Here is a 23,129-nt window from a genome sequence, read left to right as displayed (position 1 = left end):
TGTGCGCGAAAAGCTTGTTTAGACGTGCTAAGGGGGTTTTCACAGGTGTGCTAACAGTTAGCACCGCTTTGTGAATCAAGCCCAATGAGTGCAATGCAATGAGTAAAGGTTCACCTCGGATCCACTTTAATATATGCTAGTCACACAACTGGCTGGGAAAGCGCTCTGCATGAACTTTGATGTTTATCTTTATAGGCAACTATTTGAGAGCACCTATTTCCTCCTCATGAGCGCTGAATCATTTTTGTCATAAATTCCTAGGTCAGGTCTGTGTTTTTTTAAAGGGTACCTATAGGGAAAGAATTGTCCCAAATGGATACTCACCTCATTAGAGTGAAGCCTCTGGATAATCCAGATGTTTTCACCATCCTCCTCCACCAACCTGTTTCAGCGATGTCCCTTGCGCAAAATAGTACTCTGCTGTATAAGGGTGAGGGGGAATTACACAATAATTATAAGACAATGGCCTCAATTCTGGTAGGGTTATCAAACAAATTACATCATGTGAGGTAATTGACCTCGTAAGGTAATGACATTTAGCAATTCTGGTAGGTTTTATTCATGTTTTGCTTGATGACGTAAATTATGAGGTAATTCATGAGGTAATTTACCAAAAAATAGCTATTCTCATGGAAATTAGGGGGCATGTTAGCACATAATTTACTGATCAGTTTAAAACCTGCCTGTACCTGGAGGTAATGTCAGTTTGTATGCATTTTGCACATTTTAGTGGAGTTCCTGTTGCTGTTTTAGTGTCGATCCTTTTCAGGCTGTGTAATAAGAGTAGTAGAAATAAAACTCCAAGTATTTACTAGATTTTCTTTTTTATAAGGGATGTCTATAAATATACTTTTCATAGGTTGCTACATAATCAAATACACCTTCACCCCTCAAAAAAAAAATTCTTCCAAAGACTATCTTAACTTATGGAAGACAATTAAAGACTACTATCATTTATTTACTGCATGCTTACGGCTGAAATACCTCATATTTTACCTCACTTTATGCCTTTATCTCATGTTTTACCTCATGTTCGGAAATGGAGAAAAATCTTTTAGAATTGCTAGAAAAAGAGGAAAATACCTCATGAGGTATTTTACCTACAAAAAAATATTGACCTCACATAGCTACCAGAATTGATAATGTGTCCCGCAATTGGGAATAGCATCAGTTAGAATCAGTGAAGTATAAATATACCATCGAATGATGATAGAGCAGTCTTTTTATGTTTTCTATTAGTTATTGGTGTGTTTAATGCTTTAGAGCAAAGATGTAATTTTATGTTTCATGCTTCTGGTTTTCTTACCAAACCATAAAGTTAAATCAGCCAATACATGCTATTCAACATTTTGGCTTTAACTTGTCCTTACATAGTCATCATCAACATGAGTTCACACCATACCATAATGCAGAGGGGTTTATTGCCCATTCATTGCCCCCAGCTAGATACAGCAGGCCTTTTGATGAAGCACCTTGTGGTTGCGTTCTGTTATATGTGTTTATTCACAGAATATATATGCACCTCGCCCCATGTATGGTCATACCCTTCACGGGGCACTCAGAGGGCAATGCACCATGAAGCCTGCCTTGCCGTAGGTTAGCGAATCCATAGCCCACGGCCGTGCATAATATTATGTGACATCAAACATTGCTTGCCAGCATATAAATAATAGATAGGATTGCTAAATAAAGCAATAGTCATAAATCAGATGTTATATTAAAATGAAAGAAATTATTTATCACAACAATGGAACAATTCAGAGTGTGGCACCTGCTTCCATTCAGAATGTTAATATTCAGAAAAGAGAAATTTAGCATATGCTGTTTGTTTTAGGGACTTTGAAGTGCCGACATCTTTTATGTGTTGTCTTTGTGGTCAATAGAAAGAGAATATAGGAGTGGGGATTACCAGGAATCTGACAGATAGGAATATGACCCTTTTTTGTCGTTTTTTATTATTATTTTAATATTCTATTTGTCCCATAATTAAAAAAAAGTTTTTGTTTTTTGTTTTTTTAGATGTTGGGCCCGATCCATTTCACTTTTTCTCCTAGGAGATAATTTTTTTTAAATAAATGTCTAGCACTGCAATTAAATAAATACCAAAAAGCAGGTGAAAAAGTGTACTGTCAAGATCATTCAGTATTGTTTTGCTTACTGGTGGCTTAAAGAGACTCTGAAGGGAAAAGAAACGTATGATATAATGATTTGTATGTGTAGTACAGCTAAGAAAGAGAACATTAGTAGCACAGATATTAAGTCTCATATTATTTCTAGTACAGGAAGAGTTAAAGTGCACGAGAAATTGTGTATAGTAAATATTTGATAATTTTATTACCCGGGGCTCCCTCCTGCCCCGCGTCCCAACACCGTCCTCCCGCGGTCTGCCCTTCAGCCCCGGTAACAGGCTCAGTCAGGTGCAGTCTGGGTATTCTATGCATTAGGGATGCTCGCTGGATTCCGCGGAATTGTTAATTCCGTGATTCCGGCCGGAATTAGGTCAATTCCGATTCTGGTAGTCGGAATGGAATTGCTAAACCTCTCAAACGGAAATCCGCTGTAATTTTATTATTTCCGCAGAATTTTCCAGAAAAACACAAAAATCTCTCAATCTGTCTCTCTCTCTCCTCGTATCATCCTCCTCCTCCTCCTTGTATCATCCTGTAGGGAATTGCAGTTTTCCAAAACAGCTTACATACCATGGCTGGATTTGAACCCAGGTCTCAGTGTGTAGTACGTATCTGTCTTACCCCCTAGACCACCAACCACACTACATGCTAAAGCTGGCCTAGCATGTACCATTACGCGAAGCTTAGCGCACCATAAGTTACTATGGGCTTTTAGGGCGTGCTAACTAAGTTAGCACTGCTTTGTGAATTAAGCTCATTGCATGTTTTGCGGGCTTAGGGCAAACAGCAAAACACAGTTATACAGGCGATTAAAGTAAATACCCTTGCAGGGGAAACGTGTGCTTTGCGTTCATGTAGAAAAAGTAGCATGATTAAAGATTTGTACTTTTTTAAAAGCCAGCTTACATACCTTGGCCGGGATTTAAACCCCACAAAACATGCAATTGCCTCAATTCACAAAGCAGTGCTAACTTAGTTAGCATGCCCTAAAAGCCCATAGTAACTTATGCTAAGCTTCAGGTAATGGTACATGCTAGGCCAGCTTTAGCATATAGTGTGGTTGGTGGTCTAGGGGGTAAGACAGATACCTACTACACACTGCGACCTGGGTTCAAATCCAGCCATGGTATGTAAGCAGTTTTGGAAAACTGCAATTCCCTACAGGATAATACAAGGAGGAGGAGGAGGATGATACGAGGAGGAGAGAGATATTTTTTTTAAAATTTCCGACGGAATCCGTGAATTCCGGCGGAACGGAATTTGCTGGTTCCGATCATCCCTACTAGGCATGCACGGACCTCTCACTATTGCGCAGTAGACCCAGACTGATGCAACTGAGGCAGTTACCGGGGCTGATTGCAGCTGCATCATGGTAGACCGTGAGAGGACGGCGTGGGACTCAGACGTGTTTATAGGGCGGGAGGAAGCCCCGGGTACGTATTAAATCTTTACTATACACGATCTCTGGATTACTTTAAAGAAACTTCGCTTGTTATCTATACAAAAGAGCTTCTTTGAGCTCTCCGACTAATTTAGTCAGAGAGCAGTGCTATTTTCTGAAGCACTTATACTTTTTTTTCACTTTGGTGTCACTTTAACCACTTCAGGACCAGAGGCTTTATCCCCCCTAAAGACCAAGCCATTTTTCACAAACATGACTACTGCAGCTTTAAGGGCTCGCTGCAGGGCCGCACAACTCAGCACACAAGTGCCCCCTCACTTTTCTCCCCACCAACAGAGCTCTCTGTTGGTGGGGTCTGATCGCACCCCAAGTGTTTGTTTATTTTTTTTTTATAAATATTTATGTTTTTATTTTTCTAATATTTTTTACTATTTTTTTTCCTCTTCCCCCTCCCTCCCCCCACCAGCCAATCAGCACGATCGGTTGTGATAGGCTTCAGCCTATCACAGTGGATCGCTTTTGTCCCACTGGAGGGCACAGCCGAGTGACACGGCTGTCCCCTGTACATCGCTGCCTTAGATCGCAGTGCTGTACGTAGTAAATAGACAGCGCTTCGTCGTTTAACAGTCTCAGAGCAGCGATCGCCAAGCGGAGATGCCCGTGCAGCATGCACGCGATTTCCTGCATTTACTAGCCCCAGGACTTTACGCCGATCTGTGTTAGGCGGTCCTGGGGCTGCCGCCGCGGTCATGCTCATCGGCGTAATGTGTTCCTTGAGTAGTTAAAAGACAGTAAAGTAAGTGTCAACACCGCTCTACCCACCAATCACTGGAGTGTGCTCGATCAGGTTAGCAAAGCCCACGATATGCAATAAAAGGTCCGCACCAAACCAGGATCCCAGACAATGGCTTTATTTAGGACATATCCAATATAAAAATATGCACATGTACATGCTTCAAAACGCTGACATGTTTCGAGCTATCTCAGCTCTTAATCATAGCTAGTTACAAAATGACAGAAAGTCCTATAAATAGGAGGACATCCTGTGCTGGCCACTCCCGACCCCACCCCAAAATAGGGGGGGAGAAAGGTAAAGAGGGGGAGTGGTTTGCATGTGATAGACAGGTAATTACCTGTGAACACACTACAGAAGCAAAACACTGTACACATGTGTTAAAACAGTATAGAATACACAATACAGAAAACAAATACTGTACCAAAGTGAATGCTGTTAATAAAATATGGCAAAGAGCAGCGCGGTTGATCACAACATCAAATATAAGTATATGAAACACATATGGCAAATAAAATCCCTGCCCATGTAAGAAGGGACGACACATGTACACATATATGAGTAGACAGAAGTACCCCACTAACGTAGATGGAACATGTGGGGGGATGTGTGTGTGTCGAGAGGAGAAGGAGGGGAGGGGGGAGGGGGGGGGGGGGGTTGGAAAGAAGTAGAACAGGCTAGTGCATGATGAGTGCTAGGTCCAACCTTGCATTAAGGCCATGGGGTAGCCTAGATCCCAAACGATGAATCCACATAGCCTCCTTCTTACGAAGAATTTTATACAGGTCTCCCCCTCTTGTCGGTGGATTGACTCTCTCTATTCCCTGAAATTGAAAACCCATCATATTGCCCCCGTGTACCTCTCTAAAGTGTTTGGCCACATTCGAAATGTTCGTGGTTGACCACCCTGCTCCTAGATAGTGTTCGGCTATTCTCTGCCTCAGGGGCCTGGTGGAACACCCCACATATTGTACGGAACAAAGGGTGCAATCAATCACATAGACCACATGGTGAGTACCACAATTAATGAACTGCCTGAGATTATATCGTTGGCCATTGTGGGCAGAGACTACCGTCTTAGTGTTGTTATGTAGGTGACAATATCTACATGTAGCAATTCTACACTTATAGGATCCCCTGACTGTCAACCAAGTGTCCGTTGTGGTGCCAGACTTAAATAAGCTAGGAGAGAGCATCTGTGTTAGGGTGGGGGCCCGTCGACTAGAGAATCTAACACCATCTTTCAGGACAGGCGAGAGACCTACATCTCCTTCCAGAATCGGCAGATATCTAGAAATAATATTGGTCACACTCCTATATTCTGTTGAGTAGGTAGTTACAAAGGTTGGCTTTTGTCGACCTTGGATCATCTCACCATCATTCTGTAGTAAGTCAGACTGTGACCTCTCCATGGCCCTAAGTCTACCTCTCTTGATTAGCCTTGGCGGATAACCGCGAGCTTTCAAACGTCTTTCAACGATGTCTAGCTCACCCAGTAGATTATCCTCCCTTGAGCAGTTTCGTCTGGCTCTAATGAACTCGCCCACAGGGATACCTCGAATAGTATGTGCTGGGTGGCAACTATCTGCCCTAAGAGTTACGTTACCGCTACACGGTTTCCTATAGGTTGTGGTGCTAACAAGCCCGGTTTCATGGTCCCCACTCAGTGTAACATCTAAATAGTTGATGGACAGAGCATCAACCGTATATGTGAACTGTAGATTTAAGTTGTTTTGGTTGAAATACTCTACTAAAGATGCTGCACTAGAAACCTCACCCCTCCAGACAATCAGGAGGTCATCGATGTACCTCCCGTACCACACAACACTCTCCAGCAGACGGCAGTCCCCCCCAAAGACCCGGTGTTCCTCCCACCACCCCATGTATAAATTAGCAAGGGATGGTGAGAACTTGGCGCCCATGGAGGCGCCCCGTCTCTGGAGGTAGAAACTGCCGTCAAACATGAAGTAGTTGTGGGTCAGGAGGTACTCGACAGCCATAAGAACGAAAGTACGGAGATCTTCCGAGTAGTCAGAGTATCTGGAGAGGTGAAAGTCCAGAGCCTTCAGTGCCAGATCGTGCGGGATGCAGGAGTACAAGGATTTTACATCTACTGTGATCCAACTATAACCGGTCCTCCACTCCATACTTGCCATGCTGGCTAGTAGATGTTTGGTGTCCTTTAGATAACCCGGAAGGCGTCTGACTAGGGGCTGGAGCAGGGAATCGACCCAGGATCCCAGGCGCTCCCCCAGGGACCCAATGCCGGCCACAATAGGCCTGCCCTCTGGGGGAGAGCCCGGCTTGTGAATTTTAGGCAAATGATGGAAAACGGGGATGACAGGGGATTTAATCTCCAGAAAATTTCTCAGTCTTGAGTCAATGACCCCCATAGTTTCCCCGCATGAAAGGAGACTGCACAGTCTATTTTTAAATTCAGGGGTGGGATCCTTTCTTAAACCCAAATATGTGTCCACATCCCCCAGCTGCCTGAGGGCCTCAGCCCGATATGCGTCCCTATCCAAGATCACCACTGAGCCTCCCTTATCTGCATTGCGTATGACAATGTCATAATTGTTCTGCAGTTTTTTTAGGGCAATACGCTCTTCAGTGGTGAGATTGGAGGCGACAGTACGGGATGACCTCCCAGACAGCTGTAGAAGATCCCTCTTCACCAACTCCTGAAAGGTATCAACACAGGGGGACCTAGAGGCATAGGGATAAAAGTCCTGGTTTCTCACCTGGACAGGCTCAACATCCTCTGAAGTGACCAGGCCACTATTTGTTGATGAGAGCGTATCCAATACCCATCTGCAGCGGGTGTCTCTAAAATCACCAATATTAGGTATGTTGTTAATATAAGACAAACTCCCACCCTGCTCTGTATCCCCAAAATGCTTCCTCAAGAGTAGGGATCGAACAAAACGATTTACATCAAGTATAGTGTTAAAGACATTCAAGTGATGAGTGGGAGAGAATGACAGTCCCTTGGACAGTATCTTTATTTCTAATTCATTAAGAACATATTTGGACAAATTAACAACATTGGTCACCTGGTCAGAGTCAGATGAACAATAGCTCAATCTGCGGTTCTTGGTACCTGCCCTCCTCGTCCTCCTCTTCCCCCTCTGCCCCTCTTGTTGTGGCGTCTTGGTTTCTGATAATAGGTGGGCTGGTCCCTCCCGTTTTTTGGAACGATCACCCCACCACCCTCTGCCCCTCTGACCAGTGCCTGACCAACCTGATGCACAGGTTGGGCCTCTGTGACCTCTGGGGAACTAAAACTAACTCTTCTTGGATTGGGCCGTCTATTACGTGAACGAGAACGCTGCCGATAGGACATAGGTGACTTGGGAGCACCCTCCCAGCGTCCCCATTCATAAACTATTTTTTTGTCATAGTCCTCAGTGTCTCGCATATATTTGGAACGTTTCATTTCTGTGATCATCATTTCTAGCTTAAAGATATTATCTAACATCTTTCTGTTAAGATCACTATACATTTCCACATTATAAGACGTACCCATACTGTTCTTAATATCAATGACTTTCAATCTGAGTTCAGTCAACTTGTTCTCCTCATACACAATGATGAGGCGCATCAATCTTAAGGAGCAGTCAGTGAGAATCTCATTCCACTCCGTGACAAATTGCTCAGAATAAATGGTGGTCGGAACTTTCTTAATGCGGAGTCCCCGAGGAATGATCTCCTCTGCCACATACTGTTTAAGGCTGGATAAGTCCCACCATACCTTGGTTTCCTTAACAATAGTGTCCTCCAATTTATGAAAGGCAGTCCTCAACTGTGAATCTGGATCGAGACCAGGTGGGTTGGGTGCTCTGGAAAACACCGTCGCAAATTTGTTGCAGCGGTCCTGATTATAGGCCAGGTTACCCAAAGGGATAATATGCTTATCTTGGTCATAATTAATATTTTGGTTTTGCTGACACTCAGCGACAGGTCCATGCAGCGTGGCCTGGTTCTCAAGACCCACAACAGTATCAGATGAATAGTTCCCAGACACAGTAGATGACATGGCAGAAGAGGGAGGGGGAACAGCAGAAACATTGCATAAGTTCATGCCGGGCTCGGCCAGGAGCTGTCTTACCATGTCCCTGCAGTGGGGTTCCAACTGCGGCTGTGTAAAGGAGGTGGACATGTCCCCATAAGGTAGAGGATTCAAAGCGGTCTGTCTTGGCCGCGCACCCAGATCTCTAGGCTCCCGTGGTGAGTCATGCTTCCTGCATGTTGGTCCTATGGAGTGCCGGCGATTCACAGCACTACACCTACATAACAACACTAAGACGGTAGTCTCTGCCCACAATGGCCAACGATATTATCTCAGGCAGTTCATTAATTGTGGTACTCACCATGTGGTCTATGTGATTGATTGCACCCTTTGTTCCGTACAATATGTGGGGTGTTCCACCAGGCCCCTGAGGCAGAGAATAGCCGAACACTATCTAGGAGCAGGGTGGTCAACCACGAACATTTCGAATGTGGCCAAACACTTTAGAGAGGTACACGGGGGCAATATGATGGGTTTTCAATTTCAGGGAATAGAGAGAGTCAATCCACCGATAAGAGGGGGAGACCTGTATAAAATTCTTCGTAAGAAGGAGGCTATGTGGATTCATCGTTTGGGATCTAGGCTACCCCATGGCCTTAATGCAAGGTTGGACCTAGCACTCATCATGCACTAGCCTGTTCTACTTCTTTCTGCAGGGACATGGTAAGACAGCTCCTGGCCGAGCCCGGCATGAACTTATGCAATGTTTCTGCTGTTCCCCCTCCCTCTTCTGCCATGTCATCTACTGTGTCTGGGAACTATTCATCTGATACTGTTGTGGGTCTTGAGAACCAGGCCACGCTGCATGGACCTGTCGCTGAGTGTCAGCAAAACCAAAATATTAATTATGACCAAGATAAGCATATTATCCCTTTGGGTAACCTGGCCTATAATCAGGACCGCTGCAACAAATTTGCGACGGTGTTTTCCAGAGCACCCAACCCACCTGGTCTCGATCCAGATTCACAGTTGAGGACTGCCTTTCATAAATTGGAGGACACTATTGTTAAGGAAACCAAGGTATGGTGGGACTTATCCAGCCTTAAACAGTATGTGGCAGAGGAGATCATTCCTCGGGGACTCCGCATTAAGAAAGTTCCGACCACCATTTATTCTGAGCAATTTGTCACGGAGTGGAATGAGATTCTCACTGACTGCTCCTTAAGATTGATGCGCCTCATCATTGTGTATGAGGAGAACAAGTTGACTGAACTCAGATTGAAAGTCATTGATATTAAGAACAGTATGGGTACGTCTTATAATGTGGAAATGTATAGTGATCTTAACAGAAAGATGTTAGATAATATCTTTAAGCTAGAAATGATGATCACAGAAATGAAACGTTCCAAATATATGCGAGACACTGAGGACTATGACAAAAAAATAGTTTATGAATGGGGACGCTGGGAGGGTGCTCCCAAGTCACCTATGTCCTATCGGCAGCGTTCTCGTTCACGTAATAGACGGCCCAATCCAAGAAGAGTTAGTTTTAGTTCCCCAGAGGTCACAGAGGCCCAACCTGTGCATCAGGTTGGTCAGGCACTGGTCAGAGGGGCAGAGGGTGGTGGGGTGATCGTTCCAAAAAACGGGAGGGACCAGCCCACCTATTATCAGAAACCAAGACGCCACAACAAGAGGGGCAGAGGGGGAAGAGGAGGACGAGGAGGGCAGGTACCAAGAACCGCAGATTGAGCTATTGTTCATCTGACTCTGACCAGGTGACCAATGTTGTTAATTTGTCCAAATATGTTCTTAATGAATTAGAAATAAAGATACTGTCCAAGGGACTGTCATTCTCTCCCACTCATCACTTGAATGTCTTTAACACTATACTTGATGTAAATCGTTTTGTTCGATCCCTACTCTTGAGGAAGCATTTTGGGGATACAGAGCAGGGTGGGAGTTTGTCTTATATTAACAACATACCTAATATTGGTGATTTTAGAGACACCCGCTGCAGATGGGTATTGGATACGCTCTCATCAACAAATAGTGGCCTGGTCACTTCAGAGGATGTTGAGCCTGTCCAGGTGAGAAACCAGGACTTTTATCCCTATGCCTCTAGGTCCCCCTGTGTTGATACCTTTCAGGAGTTGGTGGAGAGGGATCTTCTACAGCTGTCTGGGAGGTCATCCCGTACTGTCGCCTCCAATCTCACCACTGAAGAGCGTATTGCCCTAAAAAAACTGCAGAACAATTATGACATTGTCATACGCAATGCAGATAAGGGAGGCTCAGTGGTGATCTTGGATAGGGACGCATATCGGGCTGAGGCCCTCAGGCAGCTGGGGGATGTGGACACATATTTGGGTTTAAGAAAGGATCCCACCCCTGAATTTAAAAATAGACTGTGCAGTCTCCTTTCATGCGGGGAAACTATGGGGGTCATTGACTCAAGACTGAGAAATTTTCTGGAGATTAAATCCCCTGTCATCCCCGTTTTCCATCATTTGCCTAAAATTCACAAGCCGGGCTCTCCCCCAGAGGGCAGGCCTATTGTGGCCGGCATTGGGTCCCTGGGGGAGCGCCTGGGATCCTGGGTCGATTCCCTGCTCCAGCCCCTAGTCAGACGCCTTCCGGGTTATCTAAAGGACACCAAACATCTACTAGCCAGCATGGCAAGTATGGAGTGGAGGACCGGTTATAGTTGGATCACAGTAGATGTAAAATCCTTGTACTCCTGCATCCCGCACGATCTGGCACTGAAGGCTCTGGACTTTCACCTCTCCAGATACTCTGACTACTCGGAAGATCTCCGTACTTTCGTTCTTATGGCTGTCGAGTACCTCCTGACCCACAACTACTTCATGTTTGACGGCAGTTTCTACCTCCAGAGACGGGGCGCCTCCATGGGCGCCAAGTTCTCACCATCCCTTGCTAATTTATACATGGGGTGGTGGGAGGAACACCGGGTCTTTGGGGGGGACTGCCGTCTGCTGGAGAGTGTTGTGTGGTACGGGAGGTACATCGATGACCTCCTGATTGTCTGGAGGGGTGAGGTTTCTAGTGCAGCATCTTTAGTAGAGTATTTCAACCAAAACAACTTAAATCTACAGTTCACATATACGGTTGATGCTCTGTCCATCAACTATTTAGATGTTACACTGAGTGGGGACCATGAAACCGGGCTTGTTAGCACCACAACCTATAGGAAACCGTGTAGCGGTAACGTAACTCTTAGGGCAGATAGTTGCCACCCAGCACATACTATTCGAGGTATCCCTGTGGGCGAGTTCATTAGAGCCAGACGAAACTGCTCAAGGGAGGATAATCTACTGGGTGAGCTAGACATCGTTGAAAGACGTTTGAAAGCTCGCGGTTATCCGCCAAGGCTAATCAAGAGAGGTAGACTTAGGGCCATGGAGAGGTCACAGTCTGACTTACTACAGAATGATGGTGAGATGATCCAAGGTCGACAAAAGCCAACCTTTGTAACTACCTACTCAACAGAATATAGGAGTGTGACCAATATTATTTCTAGATATCTGCCGATTCTGGAAGGAGATGTAGGTCTCTCGCCTGTCCTGAAAGATGGTGTTAGATTCTCTAGTCGACGGGCCCCCACCCTAGGACAGATGCTCTCTCCTAGCTTATTTAAGTCTGGCACCACAACGGACACTTGGTTGACAGTCAGGGGATCCTATAAGTGTAGAATTGCTACATGTAGATATTGTCACCTACATAACAACACTAAGACGGTAGTCTCTGCCCACAATGGCCAACGATATAATCTCAGGCAGTTCATTAATTGTGGTACTCACCATGTGGTCTATGTGATTGATTGCACCCTTTGTTCCGTACAATATGTGGGGTGTTCCACCAGGCCCCTGAGGCAGAGAATAGCCGAACACTATCTAGGAGCAGGGTGGTCAACCACGAACATTTCGAATGTGGCCAAACACTTTAGAGAGGTACACGGGGGCAATATGATGGGTTTTCAATTTCAGGGAATAGAGAGAGTCAATCCACCGACAAGAGGGGGAGACCTGTATAAAATTCTTCGTAAGAAGGAGGCTATGTGGATTCATCGTTTGGGATCTAGGCTACCCCATGGCCTTAATGCAAGGTTGGACCTAGCACTCACCATGCACTAGCCTGTTCTACTTCTTTCCAACCCCCCCCCCTCCCCCCTCCCCACCTTCTCCTCTCGACACACACACATCCCCCCACATGTTCCATCTACGTTAGTGGGGTACTTCTGTCTACTCATATATGTGTACATGTGTCGTCCCTTCTTACATGGGCAGGGATTTTATTTGCCATATGTGTTTCATATACTTATATTTGATGTTGTGATCAACCGCGCTGCTCTTTGCCATATTTTATTAACAGCATTCACTTTGGTACAGTATTTGTTTTCTGTATTGTGTATTCTATACTGTTTTAACACATGTGTACAGTGTTTTGCTTCTGTAGTGTGTTCACAGGTAATTACCTGTCTATCACATGCAAACCACTCCCCCTCTTTACCTTTCTCCCCCCCTATTTTGGGGTGGGGTCGGGAGTGGCCAGCACAGGATGTCCTCCTATTTATAGGACTTTCTGTCATTTTGTAACTAGCTATGATTAAGAGCTGAGATAGCTCGAAACATGTCAGCGTTTTGAAGCATGTACATGTGCATATTTTTATATTGGATATGTCCTAAATAAAGCCATTGTCTGGGATCCTGGTTTGGTGCGGACCTTTTATTGCATATAGTAGTTAAAAGACATTTTACTGATAAGATGTGATAATATCACCTGGGAGAAAACTAGGAGAAAAAATTGGATCAGGCCCTTTGTCTCTTTTTTTTCTAGAAGTGCCACAGATTTGTCATCAATTCTAAGAGGGAAGAAGTTTCACCATGATTTGTCCTGCGGGCATCGTCAAGCTCCTCTAAAGTCAAACTGTGGCCGGGGACAGTGAAAGAAGCATTCCTATTACTACCATAACTAAAGACGATCAATGAGATTCCAATACTGGTAATTCCAGTTTGCATGTACAGTACATTTAATACACATTGCATGCTTTCAATTTGGCCATGCAAATTCACTTCCTAACGACTTCCCGACGACTTTGACTGGCCCGGTCCCAAGATGCATACAAATTTCATTAAATTTGCATGCTAAATATAGCAACAATACAATTTACGGCTATAGGAGGACATTTAGGCACCAGAGGCGCCTGATAAGATAGCAGGTGGCCCTGGTCCCCCACAGAAGAAATTTGTATGGGAGCCTATGGTGGCATCCAAACATTTGCGACGCCTCCAGGGCTCAAATTTCCTGCTTCCAGGAGGACGAGACCTGAACAATTTGGTCTCAGTTCATAAACAGCTGGACCAGGTGAACTTTTCATTTTATCTTTACTATGAGAGCTTTGGGCAACAATATCAGGATTTTTGTGTTTTCCCTCAGCACAAAAGGTTGTTGTGTACAGGCTGAAGAACACTGCCTATGGAGGACTAATATGTAAGAAGCGAGGAGAGGATTCTACTCAAGAACAACATTTTTTTTCCATGGTCAGTATCAGGATAGTGATGTGCTGACCAGAAAAGGACTTATAAAAGCTTAAAATAAAACTGGATCCAGCTAAAATAAAAACAGATACTTACCTATGGCGAGGGAAGGCTCTGGAACCCATAAAGCCTTCCCTGTCCTCTCTTTGTGTTCTTGGTTCTCTATTGTCCTTCTCCCTATTGAAGATGTTCGACCGACTGGTCGAATACACCTTCAGGAGTCCTTGGAAGGCTTTGGAAACACTAGGGTACCCCCAAACAGAGCCGGGACAAGGTCCTCCAGCACCCAAGGCTGAGATAGCAAAGTGCGCCCCTCCATCCCTCCCACCCCAGCTGTCACACACTGATTGCTATTAGACTAAGAGGCGCCACAGGGCCCACAACCTCCCCAACACGTTAATATCTAGTTATCTGGCTTGCAGTCACTGCCATGTATCCCCTTTTCTTATTTCTTTCTGCTTCAAACACAATTAGGAATGACAGTTGAATTAATTCTGCGTCCCCTCCTACACTGCGCCCTGAGGCTGGAGCCTCTCCAGCCTCTGCCTCGGCCCGGCCCTGCCCCCAAAGCTTCTGAAGATGAGCTGGTCTGTACTGCACATGCCCGAGAGCATGCAAGTGCTGGCACATGCATGAGCCACCTGTGTTTGGAAGCACTAAGGGACATAAGCGCTTCTGATACCTTATGAGAACTCCCAAAGGTGAGATATTTCAACAAGGGATAGCAGTGGACTGAGGACATGAAGAGAGATGAGTATGTAACTTTTTTTTTTTTTAAGCTCACTTCAGATGCGCTTTAAAAACTATCAAGTACCATTTGTGATGCCATATAAGATGCTCCAGAATCTAAGATGCACCTAGGTTTAGAGGGCAAAAAACAGGAAAAAAATATATATATATTACCCGGTGCGTCAATTTTCCAGGAGTCTTGTAGATGTTCTCCTCCAATCGGTGTCCTCCTGTGTCCCCCATGTGTCCTCCTGTGTCTCCTTCTGTCCCCAGTGTGTCTGCCATTTCCGCAGGAGCCATGAATTTGGTGAAACACGCTGCCACTACACTGCTAATTGTACATGGGGAGCAGGAGACATGGTGGGGTGGAGGCACATGGGAGGGGGCGGAGACACGTGAGGAAGCGGACACACATGGGGAGGAGCGGACACACAGGGGCAGATAGAGACACACAAGGGGACAATGCAGGGAGTCCCCGACGTGGGGGCGGGTCATATCAGCCGGGGTTCGTAAGTTGGGGATTCCCTGCATTTGCTGTATAAGACGAAGGGGCATTTTCTCCCCATTTTTGAGAGAGAAAAGGTGCATTTTATACAGTGGCAAATATGGTAACTTTATATAAGAGTTGATTTGATTCCCTCTTCTGTTGTTATGTCATACATCTAATTCATTCTATCCACAGATCTGACAGCTCAGCCATCCTGTCTCTATCTCTCCGCACAGCTTACAGCTACACCAGCATGTAATTGTTTCATCTCACCGACTCTTTTTAATGTGCAGTTCTGATGTATTCCTATATTTTTACCATTGCTTTATCCACATCACGCGCTTCTTAAATTATATTATCTACAGTGAGCTCATCTGCCAGCTCCCATTCTGTGTGATTCCCCTTTGAATCTGATCCTACTGGAATTCTGTCTTGTACCGTAACCCGGCCATCCTGAAAACCAGCAGCTTCAGTTGTGTAATCCACTTATGAATTGATTCTGTGGGTCCCCGGCGTCTCATGCGGATAACATTCTCGGTACACAAGTGTTATACTCGGGAGGCTTTAGTTTCTGTGTCAGGAAAATGCTGCTACCAGTTATTCCTGACAGTGATGTTCCATAAAAAGATGTTTGTATAGCTGACATAAATTGGAGCAGAAAGGTACAACCCCACAAGGAACAGAAAGCTAAGGAAAGTGTCCAGGCGAATGCAAATCTCTCCATTCAGCCAATGTTTTCACTGAATGATTGCTGTTGAAGTTTTTAAAACGGTGTTATGAGTAATTAACTCTCATCCTTTATTGTGCTTTGCATTCATGGGAGTATTTCTCTTGTTTTGGTTAATTAGAAAAGAAAAAGAAGTTGACAGCAGTGAATTTCAAACTTTTTTTCTTGAAAGTTGTAGAGACAGAAAGGGGAAGACCTCTGGGGAGCTGGACCTCATTTAGTATTGTCAGGTAAGTAAATAAAATGGCAATAGCTGACTGGGTACTTGCATTAGGCCTTTTTTCCACGAGCAACTGAAGGCGGTGAATTCACGTCAGCCTGTCAGTTACGGTATACCTTGCCTGCCTTACCTGCCAGCAATTGGTCAAGTGTTTGCTAGCGCTCAGCACGGCGGTGGACTGGTGGTCCTCCATGTAGTTGCATCTCAGCATGGCTGTTGCCATGCCCAGACTCGACATGAGAAGGTTTTTAGCAGCTGGGTAATGCCAACTTGACACTTTAACAAACTAAGCCTTTCGGCGGCACGTTATTGCAACCAAAGGGCACTTGTGGCCACCAGCTGAGAGGCCTAACTGCCCAACAAACAAGCAGTTTAGTTGCCCATGGAAATGAGACTTAAGGCTTACCAGTAAGACTCTTACCAGTAAGACTCTTATGAAAGTATGATGGACAAATTTGTTTTGTGACCCTTTCAAGATGGCCCCACAGGTTGTGAGAGACGACAAGGAAGGACTGTGAATATTGAAGGGTCCCATGATTTGTAGTTAAGCCGCTGCTCTTGAGAGGAGGAGGTTGTACAGGCGAGGAAGAAGAGGCGACCCAAACAGGGATGAAGGCTGAAGTTGAGCTCACCTTTTCATGAAGGAAACAATACATGGGTTAAATATATTTCTTGACACAAGGAAATAGTTATCACCTCTTTAACTCCTTCCCGACCTTCTAACGCTGATAGGCATCGGGAAGAAGGCTCCCTCAAGATTGGATTGGACTATTGCCGATTGGCATCAAGTCCTGGAGGAGGAGATTAGTGGGGATTGCGTGTGCATCCCCACTTTAGTTACGGAGCTCCGCTGCCATAAACTGCCTGCTAGCCCGAGATCGTGGCTAGCAGGCTGCTAGAAGAAAAAAAACATTTTTTTCTTTATACTGCGCTGCGATCTATACACAGCGCTGTAAGGGGACAGCTTAGTGACAAAGCTGGCCCCCCGAGCAGCCCACAATGTGATCCCCTCTCATAGGCTGCTGTCTATGAGAGGTGATCACTGATTGGATATTGGGGGGGGGGGGGGGGGATGTAAATAAAAGAAAAATAGGGAAAGTTAATTTAAAAAAACATTTTAAATTAATAAAAAAACAAAAAACACTGTAACAGCGATCAGAGCCCACCAACAGAAATCTCGTTGGTGGGCATAAAAGGGGGGCAGACTCATTTCAATGCTATGTTGTATCGTCGTGCAGCACACTGTTAAAGCTGCAGTGTGGTGGATTGTAAAAAATAGCCCGGTCACTAGGGGGATGTAAGCCTGTGGTCCTCAAGAGGTTAAAAAGCTTTGTAAATACACGCATAGCAACGTCCCTCTAAGAGACTTACACCTGACCAAACTGCCAGTAACTAGCAAAATGTGTGATGTGAATCAATAAATATTTATTTATTCCACTTGCAGTGTCCGTTATGAGAGAGTAAACTCACCTTCACCATGTATCACTCTCTGGGGCACCTCCCTTTTTTCTTCCCCTTTTCCGGTTCTGAAATGCCATAATTACACTTAAAAAGTTTTTGGCATAATACATCTCTTGTTACATGTAAACAACAGTATAGTATATATAATAGTATTATTTTACATGATACTCTCATCTCGCTATTCCCTCACAACTACCTCAGGTCCCTCTTTCTTCCCACAATTAACCCCTCACTTGCCCTCACTTGCCATACGAAACATTGCTATTTTGCAACCACCATTCACCTTTCCCCTTACTGTAACTTTGCCTTGGGCCCATCCCTGTGACCATTCTTTCACTTACTCTATGGTATATCATACTGCATTCCTTCCTACACAAACAGCTACTATAGGTCTTCACCTTTATTGATAAATATGGATACAGTGCTTAAAGAGAACCAGAGACGTTCAAGAGAAAAATGTTATACATACATGGGGCTTCCTCCAGCCCCATAAGCCTGGATCGCTCCCACGCCGCCGTCCTCCGCTTCCTCTGTCCGCCGGTACGGGTCCCGTACTGCCGGCCAGTCGAGGCAAGCGCAGTGCGTCACTGCCGGCGGACGCGGCCAATTTTCCACATCACAGGGGCTCCCTCCATAGCTTCATGCACGCGCCTCCATACTGCGCAGGCGCATGCGTACGGATATGGAGGGAGCCCCCTGTGATGCGGAAAATTAGTCGCGCCTGCTGGAAGTGACGGGACCCGGTACCGGCGATAGAGGAAGCGGAGGAAAGGCGGCGTGGGAGCAATCCAGGCTTTTGGGGCTGAAGGAAGCCCCAGGTATGTATAGTAGCCTTTCCTATTTTTTGTTTTTCTCTGGTTCCCTTTAACCACTGCACCACTGAGGGGGTTTTCCCCTGTAGACAAGAGCAATTTTCACCTGTCAGTGCTCAAGTCATTTGCCAATAACTTTATCACTACTAATGTCCACCATTAGAATTAACAGATGAATATTTATGTCCTGGAACAGGAACAGTCTTCCTGCAGGGCATAGATATACTGCCACAAATGCAGTTAGTGGTTAATAAACCTTTGTAGTTAACAATAACATCATGTCTTTTATCATTGTTGATTCGCATACACAGAATTAAGCATTGTGACTACTGCTGATTGTATACACCTTTTGTAAAATTCTTGTTTATTTTTCATATTTATATGCTTGTTGACGTCTACGTATGGTTATTTATAGGGTTCTTGTACATCCATTTTAGTTATATACGGTTTGTTTATATTCTGACTGCTATATACAGTATTACTGCTCATAACATCTATAATATTTTTAATGTATGCTAAACTGGAACATGCACTTTGCCAATTTTTTTATGCCTCTCAGTTACTCCTTAATCTGCCTGATGAAGCGGGTAACCCCTGTGAAATGTGTTGCACTGTGGAGTATTCAACAGAGTTGAAGTTTTGCTTGAAATTGAGTCATCTGGGGAGGTAATTCCACCACTACTCCCTTTTTAAATTAGTATATCATCCTGTTTTGGTGCCTCTGTTCTAATATGCAGAAAAGCTGTCTGTTCCTAATGGAATGGCCACTAATGGACAACCATTTTTTTCAAGTCGGGGTTATCTGAAGAAGAGCAATTGCCTGAAATATTTGCTCTGTGCTACCTGATATGTTTTTATTTCCATGACAGAATCAGATGGATTATCTCTTCACAGATGAACCACCATTTCTCATCCATTAGCACTACATCTACATGGGTGAGTACCGCTCGCTGTGACTGTAGTGTGTTTCTGTTTTATGACGTGGACGTTTATTATTATTATTGATTTATAAAGCGCCAACATATTCCGTGTCGCTGTACAAAGTAAGAAACAAACATGGGGTACATAATACAGACAATGGACAATATACAAGATACATAATTAGTGACAAAATACAAAAAATGATACAGCATACAGAATACAAAATACAGAAGTGGTAATGGCAGTGATAAAAGTAACATGATGAATAAAATGTATAATGATTTCCAAGACACAAAAGGGGGAGAGAGCCGTGCCCTTGCGAGCTTACAATCTAAAGGGAATGGGGGGAAACAAGAGGAGGGGTAGTATACGATAAAATATATAAAGGCAGTGTGTTTTAGGATACCTAGCAGGAATGCAATTTGGTCTTAGGACAAAGGGAAGTGGCCTAGGGTAGCGCATATGCTTGTCGGAACAAAGGAGTTTTTAGAGAGCGTTTAAAAGTAACAAAGGTTGGCGAGTGATGGATGTGTTGTGGGAGGGGATTCCAGAGAAGGGGTGAAGCGTGTGCAAAATCTTGTAAGCGGGTATGTGAGGAGGTGATTCTAGGGGAGGACAACAGAAGATCGTGTGCAGTTCTGAGATTGCGATTGGGTTTGTATCTGGAAATGAGTGATGATATGTACCGGGGGGAGAGATTGTGGAGAGCTTTGTAGATTAGGGTTAGGAGTTTGAACTGGATCCTCTGGTTAATTGGCAGCCAGTGAAGAGCTTGACAGAGAGGGTCAGCCGAGGAAGATCGAGAAGAAAGATGAATGAGACGAGAAGCTGAGTTCAGTACAGACTAGAGCGGGGCCAGTTTGTTAGAAGCAGTGGCGGCTCCAGGAAATTTTTTTAGGGGGTGCTATGCAGGTGCTGGACCAATTTCCGGGGGAGCTGACGACCTGCGGCGCGCGAAGCGCGCCGCGGCAAAAAATGGGTGTGGCTATAACCTGCGGCGCGCAGAGCGCGCCGCGGCGAAAAAATGGGCGTGGTCATGACCGGATGAGGGCGGGGCTAACTGTAATTTAAAGTGAACCCAGGGTGAGAGTGATATGGTGGCTGCCATATTTATTTCCTTTTAAACAATACTAGTTGCCTGGCAGCCCTGCTGATCTATTTGGCTGTAGTAGTGAACTGAATTACACCAGAAACAAGCCATGCAGCTAATCTTGTCAGTTCTGACAATATTGTCAGAAACCCCTGACCTGCTGCATGCTTGTTCGGGGTCTATGGTTGAAAGAATAAGAGGCAGAGGACCAGCACGGCAGCCAGGCAACTGGTATTGCTTAAAGGGAGATAAATATGGCAGCCTCAATATTATTCTCACCTCGGGTTCCCTTTAAAAGTGCAACGCAAAGACAGAGGGCCCAAGTTTTGGTGACCCTTTTCCCAGAAAATTCACATAATTGTGCAGGTTTTCTCAAGAAAATACACGTAATGTGAGCAGATTTTAACAAAAAACACGTCCAATGACCCCAATATGCACAATCGTTATCAGATATGGCTCCAATATGCACAATCGGTAGCAGATATGACACCAATAGGCACAATCGGTAGCAGATATGGTCCCAATAGGCACAATCGGTAGCAGATATGGTCCCAATATGCACAATCGGTGGCAGATATGGTCCCAATATGCACAATCGGTGGCAGATATGGTCCCAATATGCACAATCGGTGGCAGATATGGTCCCAATATGCACAATCGGTGGCAGATATGGTCCCAATATGCACAATCGGTGGCAGATATGGTCCCAATATGCACAATCGGTGGCAGATATGGTCCCAATATGCACAATCGGTGGCAGATATGGTCCCAATATGCACAATCGGTGGCAGATATGGTCCCAATATGCACAATCGGTGGCAGATATGGTCCCAATATGCACAATCGGTGGCAGATATGGTCCCAATATGCACAATCGGTGGCAGATATGGTCCCAATATGCACAATCGGTGGCAGATATGGTCCCAATATGCACAATCGGTGGCAGATATGGTCCCAATATGCACAATCGGTGGCAGATATGGTCCCAATATGCACAATCGGTGGCAGATATGGTCCCAATATGCACAATCGGTGGCAGATATGGTCCCAATATGCACAATCGCCGGCAGATATGGTCCCAATATGCACAATCGGTGGCAGATATGGTCCCAATATGCACAATCGGTGGCAGATATGGTCCCAATATGCACAATCGGTGGCAGATATGGTCCCAATATGCACAATCGGTGGCAGATATGACCCCAATATGCACAATCGGTGGCAGATATGACCCCAATATGCACAATCGGTGGCAGATATGACCCCAATATGCACAATCGGTGGCAGATATGACCCCAATATGCACAATCGGTAGCAGATATGACCCCAATATGCACAATCGGTAGCAGATATGACCCCAATATGCACAATCGGTAGCAGATATGACCCCAATATGCACAATCGGTAGCAGATATGACCCCAATATGCACAATCGGTAGCAGATATGACCCCAATATGCACAATCGGTAGCAGATATGACCCCAATATGCACAATCGGTAGCAGATATGACCCCAATATGCACAATCGGTAGCAGATATGACCCCAATATGCACAATCGGTAGCAGATATGACCCCAATATGCACAATCGGTAGCAGATATGACCCCAATATGCACAATCCGTAGCAGATATGACCCCAATATGCACAATCGGTAGCAGATATGACCCCAATATGCACAATCCGTAGCAGATATGACCCCAATATGCACAATCCGTAGCAGATATGACCCCAATATGCACAATCCGTAGCAGATATGACCCCAATATGCACAATCCGTAGCAGATATGACCCCAATATGCACAATCCGTAGCAGATATGACCCCAATATGCACAATCAGCATCACCTGAAAAAGAAAAGAAAAACCCATTTACTCACCTACAGCCAGAAGACCTTCTTTCCCGACCTCCTGTCCCGAGTCCCGACCTCATTGTGGCGCGCAGCGCCCGCGCGCCCACGATCCTCTTCCTTCCCGACGTCACGACGAGACTTCCTGCCTGCATGCAGAGAGCAGGGCTACGGGAAAATGGCCGCCCGAAGCCATGCACTGCAGACTCGAACTCTGCAGAACAGGGGTCCGGGCGGCCATCTTACCGTAGCCCTGCCTGCTGCTCCGTGCTGCCGCTGTGTGAACTGACTTGGCGTCTTTTAGACGCCTGAAGTCAGTTCACTCCAGGGGGTGCTTTGGGGGTGCTTGGACAATTCTAGGGGGTGCTCGAGCACCCCCTTGCACCCCCCTGGCGCCGCCCCTGGTTAGAAGGTAGTCCACAAAGTAGTACGTTGCAGTAGTCCAGACGAGAAATTATAAGAGCATGTATTAACATTTTGGTTGTGTCTTGAGTGAGAAAGGGACGGATGCGAGATATATTTTTGAGTTGGAGATGGCAGGAGCTGGTTATGGAGTTAAGATGAGGAATAAAAGAGAGAGAAGAGTCGAATATTACCCCTAAGCACCGTGCTTTGGGAACTGAAGTTATGGGAGTGTTATCAACATTTATAGTTACTTTAGGCAGAGAGGTGGCCAGAGACGGTGGAATAATTATTAGTTCCGTTTTACTCATATTAAAGAGACTCCGTAACAAAAATTACATCCTGTTTTTTATCATCCTACAAGTTCCAAAAGCTATTCTAATGTGTTCTGGCTTACTGCAGCACTTTCCACTATCACAGTCTCTGTAATAAATCAACTTATCTCTCTCTTGTCAGACTTGTCAGCCTGTGTCTGGAAGGCTGCCAAGTTCTTCAGTGTTGTGGTTCTGTGATGCATCTCCCCTTTCCTGGCCCCTCTATGC

The sequence above is a fragment of the Hyperolius riggenbachi genome, chromosome 4 (assembly GCF_040937935.1).
Source record: "Hyperolius riggenbachi isolate aHypRig1 chromosome 4, aHypRig1.pri, whole genome shotgun sequence".
NCBI classification, from domain to species: domain Eukaryota; kingdom Metazoa; phylum Chordata; class Amphibia; order Anura; family Hyperoliidae; genus Hyperolius; species Hyperolius riggenbachi.
The sequence above is the reverse complement of the archived record's forward strand: the minus strand, read 5'-3'. Positions refer to the sequence as shown.